The 6,000-nt window shown below is 44.2% G+C and overlaps 1 long non-coding RNA gene across 1 annotated transcript in view; it reads right to left on the bottom strand.

Moving 5' to 3' along the window:
• Positions 1-1,019: 1,019 nt before the first annotated feature.
• LOC132342138 (uncharacterized) overlaps positions 1,020-6,000 on the bottom strand; it is a 54,747-nt gene continuing 49,766 nt past the window's right edge. Inside the window, exon 2 of the long non-coding RNA XR_009492180.1 lies at positions 1,020-6,000. This exon is cut by the window's right edge and continues 24,322 nt beyond it. This is a non-coding gene — a long non-coding RNA (uncharacterized lncRNA).

Raw genomic sequence — 6,000 nt, 5'->3', positions numbered from 1 at the left:
ATTCTTGCCAGGGTTTGGACAGATGAGCAAGGACAAGGCTTTCCAGCAGCAGAATGTGCCAAGTGGGTGCCCACCTGGCCTGACCACAGAGCTCCTATGGGCAGATGGCACAGGCAAGACCAGATTACAGAAGGCTATGCACATCTGGACTGGACCTACAGGCAATCAGGAGTCACACTAGGTTCCTGAGCAGGGAAGCCACAGGGTGAAGTGCAACAGTGATACTTAGTAGAGTTTAGGATGCACAGTGAGCTGTAAGGGAGCCCAGCTAGCAAGCTGCTGCAGTTGTCCAGCGGTGAGAAAACACAGATCTGGCTGGAGGTGATGGGGGATGAATTAGGTACGAGAAGTACTGCAAAGAGAGAAGTGTGGGGTACTCCAACCAGCTCCCAATTACCAATACATCAACACATCAGATGAGTGGTTGATTCGGGCCCTGTTCTCTGTCTGTAAGCCATTAACCAGCTCTAGCTAATTTTGAAGCAAAGGAGAATTTAGTGGAAGCCCACAGGGGATGGAAGGATCACAAAATGGACAAGAGACTAGGGAGTCCAGACTTGGGGAAGCCAGGAATCGAGGGCTCTAGTCAGCCAGAAGGTCACAGCCAGGATGCCAAAGCTGCAGTCAGCTCTCCTGTAGCTGCTTCCCTAAATGACTTCTAACCACCTGCTGCCCTCAGCTCACTCACTCAGGATCTGAAGTCTTGGGCAAGAACATCTGATTGACCAGGCAGAGGCCACATTCCTGTCAAGACTGGGCTGGGGTAGGGGTGGAGCTGGAAGGATTTGGCCCCCGTGGCTCTCTTTGAGGGAAGTAGGGATGAGGCAATCTCCAAAAAGGGGGTCAGAGTGCTCTTAGGACGGGGCAGTGGACACCCCCAAAATGACAACTAGATTCCCCTTGCTCCATGTTTCCAGCCCACTGACTGCAGTTTGCCAAGACCTCTGACCATCACTATTCCTCTCCTGATACTGCTCTCCAACGTGACCGCCCAGAAGCTCCAGGACCTTCCAACTGGATCTGATGCTCCTGCCCATGAGGGAGAGCCTGCCGTGGGCAGGTGAGTGACTGGTGGGCTGACCACCGAGCTTCCAGGACTCCTCAGGATGGTCCCTGCCTCCTTGGGTCCCTCTCTCCCCCAGTTGACCTTCATAGAGCCCCCGACTGAGCCTTCCAGCATCCTCAAGATGCTTCATAAGGTCCTTTGGGTGGGCACAAGGCCCTTTATAAGCGGACCCTGGCTGCCCGACCTCCCAGTCTGTCTGTGCACCCTTGCTTCTTCTGGTCCCTCTGCCCAAAAGGCCTCTGTCCCCCACCCGGCGGCCCACTCATCTGGCTGCAGCTGGCCAACTCCTCTTCAGCCTGCAGAACCCCTTCCTCATCTTCCCTAGGATTCTTAAGCACGCCTCCTTTGATTCCATCACACTGGTACATCTCAATCAAAGCATTTCCCCTCCAGGCATATCACATTCTGTGATCTTTACTTGCAATCCTTTCCTCCTTTCAGAATGAAATAGGACTCTGGACATAAAACAGAAACCCCCTTTAACCACCACCTGTGGCACCCGATGCATCATGTACACTTTCGTATACTTAAATGGCACGTACCCAGCGCCTGGTACCAGTCTTGGCAGAATTGACTTCATTCTCATTTGTATAACGGTCATCACGCTCTAGGCTTTGTTCCATGCTTTCATTTCTCCTGCTCAGCATCATCACAGTCAGCAGACTGTGTTGCGTAACATTCAACAAGTGACTATTGTAATGGACCTGATCACGTCTCTAACATTAGATATTTAGTTTATTTCCTTCTTTGAGTACTTGAAATGATGCTGAATATAGAGGACCTTACGCATTTAAGGTTATATACTTAGGGAGGTGTTTCACAAGGCCAAGTACTGGGTCAGAGGGCATGTGCTTGCTCAGTTCTTACATCTATTGCTAAATCAGTGCCCTCTCACAGAGCCAGTCTCCCTTCTCCAGGCAGTGGGTTAGTAAGAACACTTGTGCTGCAACAGCACTTTTTTTTCCTAATCCTGGATGTGATACATTTTTGAAGTCAGCTAATTTGATAGATGGAAAAGTATGTCTTCTTTTAAATGTGGATTTCTTTGATTATCATATCTTTTTTGATTATTTAATAATAATTGTGCTTTTATTTCTTCTAATAAAATGGAGTAGCCCTCATAGTCAACAAAAGAGTCCAAAATGCAGTACTTGGGTGCAATCTCAAAAATGACAGAATGATCTCTATTCATTTCCAAGGCAAACCATTCAGTATCACAGTAATCCAAGTCTATGCTCCAACCAGTAAGGCTGAAGAAGCTGAAGCTAACAGTTCTATAAAGACCTACAAGACCTTCTAGCATTGCTGCTGCTGCTGCTAAGTCGCTTCAGTCATGTCCGACTCTGTGCGACCCCACAGACGGCAGCCCACCAGGCTTCGCCATCCTTAGGATTCTCCAGGCGAAAACACTGGAGTGGGTTGCCATTTCCTTCTCCAATGCATGAAAGTGAAAAGTGAAAGTGAGGTCACTCAGTCGTGTCCAACCCTTCGTGACCCAATGGACTGCAGCCTACCAGGGTCCTCCATCCATGGGATTCTCCAGGCAAGAGTACTGGAGTGGGGTGCCATTGCCTTCTCCCCTTCTAGCATTAACACCCCCCAAAAATGTCCTTTCCATCATAGGGGACTGGAACACAAAAGTAGGAAGTCAAGAGATACCTGGAGTAACAGGCAAATTTGGCCTTGGAGTACAAAATGAAGCAGGGCAAAGGCTAACAGAGTTCTGCCAAGAGAACGCACTGGTCATAGCAAACACCCTCTTCCTACAACACAAGAGAAGATTCTACACATGGACATCACCAGATGGTCAATACCAAAATCAGATTGATTATATTCTTTGCAGCCAAAGATGGAGAAGCTCTATACAGTCAGCAAAAACAAGACAGGAGCTGACATGATCTCCTTATTGCCAAATTCAGACTTAAATTGAAGAAAGTAGGGAAAACCACTAGACCATTCAAGTATGACCTAAATCAAATCCCTTACAATTATCCAGTGGAAGTGACAAATAGATTCAAGGGATTAGATCTGATAGACAGAGTGCCTGAAGAACTATGGACAAAGATTCATGACATTATACAGGAGTCAGTGATCAAGACCATCCCCAAGAAAAAGAAATGCCAAAAGGCAAAATGGTTGTCTGAGGAGGCCTTGCAAATAGCTGAGAAAAGAAGAGATGTGAAAGGCAAAGGAGAATAAGAAAAATACACCCATTTGAATGCAGAGTTTCAAAGAATAGCAAGGAGAGTTAAGAAAGCCTTCCTCAGTGGTCAATGCAAAGAATTAGAGGAAAACAATAGAATGGGAAAGACTAGAGATCTCTTCAAGAATATTAGCGATACCAAGGGAACATTTCATACAAAGATGGGCAGAATAAAGGACAGAAATGATACGGACCTAACAGAAGCAGAAGATATTAAGAAGAGGTGGCAAGAATACACAGAAGAACTTTACAAAAAAAGATATTCATGACCCAGATAACCATGATGGTGTGGTCAATGGACTAGAGCCAGACATCCTGGAATGCGAAGTCAAGTGGGTCTTAGGAAGCATCACTAAGAACAAAGCTAGTGGAAGTGATGGAATTCCAGTTGAGCTATTTCAAATCCTTAAAGATGATGCTGTGAAAGTGCTGCACTCAATAAGCCAGCAAATTAGGAAAACTCAGCAGTGGCCATAGGACTAGAAAAGGTCAGTTTTCATTCCAATCCCAAAGAAGGGCAATGCCAAAGAATGTTTAAACTACTGCACAATTGCACTCATCTCACACGTTAGCAAAATAATGCTCAAAATTCTCCAAGCCAGGCTTCAACAGTACGTGAACCGTGGACTTCCAGTTGTTGAAACTGGATTTAGAAAAGGGATCAAATTGCCAACATCCGTTGGATCAAAAAAGCAAGAGAATTCTAGAAAAACACCTACTTCTGCTTACTGATTACACCAAATCCTTGACTGTGTAGATCATAACAAACTGTAGGAAATTCTTAAAGAAGAGAATACCAGACTACCTGACCTCCCTCCTGATAAATCTGTATGCAGGTCAAGAAGCAACAGTTAGAACTGGACATGGAACAACAGCCTGGTTCCAAACTGGAAAAGGAGTACGTCAAGGCTGTATATTGTCACCCTGATTATTTAACTTATATGCAGAGTAAATCATGCAAAATGCCCAGTCTGGATGAAGCACAAGCTGGAAGAAATTGCCAGGAGAAATATCAATAACCTCAAAACCAATATCAATAACCTCAGATATGCAGATGACACCACCACACTTACGGCAGAAAGTGAAGAGGAACTGAAAAGCCTCTTGATAAAAGTGAAAGAGGAGAGTGAAAAAGTTGGCTTAAAACTCAATATTCAAAAAACTAAGATCATGGCATCCGGTCGTATCACTTCATGGCAAATAGATGGGGAAACAATGGAAACAGTGAGAGACTTTATTTCTGGGGAACTCCAAAATCACTGCAGATGGTGATTGCAGCCATGAAACTAAAAAACGCTTGCTCCACGGAAGAAAAGCTATGCCAACCTAGACAGAATATTAAAAAGCAGAAACATTACTTTGCTGATAAAGGTCTGTCTAGTCAAAGCTATGGTTTTTCCAGAGTTGGACTATAAAGAAAGCTGAGCGCTCAAGAATTGATGCTTTTGAACTGTGGTGTTGGAGAAGACTCTTGAGAGTCCCTTGGACTGCAAGGAGATCCAACCAGTCAATCCTAAAGGAAATCAGTCCTGAATATTCATTGGAAGGACTGATGCTGAAGCTGGAAGTCCAATACTTCGACCAACTGATGTAAAGAACTGACTCACTGGAAAAGACCCTGATGCTGGGAAAGATTGAAGGCAGGAGAAGAAGGGAGCAAGAGAGGATGAGATGGTTGGATGGCATCACCAACTCAATGGATATGAGTTTGAGCAAGATCTAGAAGTTGGTGATGGACAGGGAAGCCTGGCCTGCTGCAGTCCATGGGGTGCAAAGAGTCAGACACGACTGAGCAACTGAACTGAACTCTGCTTTTATTTGTAATTTGTCTACTTGTATCCTTTATTTATATTGAAGTAATACTGTTTTTTCTTTCATACTTATTCATACTGTAAGAATTTTAATATTTTGTCACTTTGCTTATCAATATCTTTTACCAGGCTTTATTTAAATTCTTAAAGACTTTATAATTACAGCATCAGACTTAGTTGAAATGTTCATTTCAGGTGTACCACATATATTCTCAAACTGGTTTCCAAGCAGAGTGGCACATTACTTCTGTGATGTTCCTGGAAAGGGATTTTTTTCATTACCTATATCTCAATGGAATGCAGAGGACATCAGCCTTTGCTTGGAGGTGTATTTCCCTCATTGCCTCAGGAAATGGTCTTTACTCAGCTCAGTGTGGCTTAAAATATTTTTTAAATCAACTCTATCAATATTTTCTTGCATGATCATTTCCCTTTTAGACTTAGAAAGTCTTTTCACTTCCAACAATTATATTGTTTTCTATTGTTTTCCTTTAGATTTCATGAGGGCTTCCCTGGTGGCTCAGATCATAAAGCGTCTGCCTGCAATGCGGGAGACCCAGCTTTGATCCCTGGGTTGGGAAGATCCCCTGGAGAAGGAAATGGCAACCCACTCCAGTACTCTTGCCTGGAAAATTCCATGGACGGAGAAGCCTGGCAGGCTTCATGAGGTCGCAAAGAGTCGGACATGACTGAGCAACTTCACTTTCACTTAGATTTCGTAGTGCGGGTGGGGGTGTTTGTTTGTTTCATATCTGACTCCAATATATCTGGAATATATTTGGGTGGCTTGGGTCTAGGAACAGTTTGGAAATAAGCAACAAGAACTATACATATATACTCCCTGACCCACTTTAGAGGTAAGTGGGTCAGGGAGTATAAATTTATTACTTCAAGGAAATCATCTAAAATAAAAGACTTGC

Source organism: Bos taurus, chromosome 21 (genome assembly GCF_002263795.3).
Source record: "Bos taurus isolate L1 Dominette 01449 registration number 42190680 breed Hereford chromosome 21, ARS-UCD2.0, whole genome shotgun sequence".
In the NCBI taxonomy this organism is placed as follows: Eukaryota; Metazoa; Chordata; class Mammalia; order Artiodactyla; family Bovidae; genus Bos; species Bos taurus.
The sequence above is the reverse complement of the archived record's forward strand: the minus strand, read 5'-3'. Positions and strand labels throughout refer to the sequence as shown.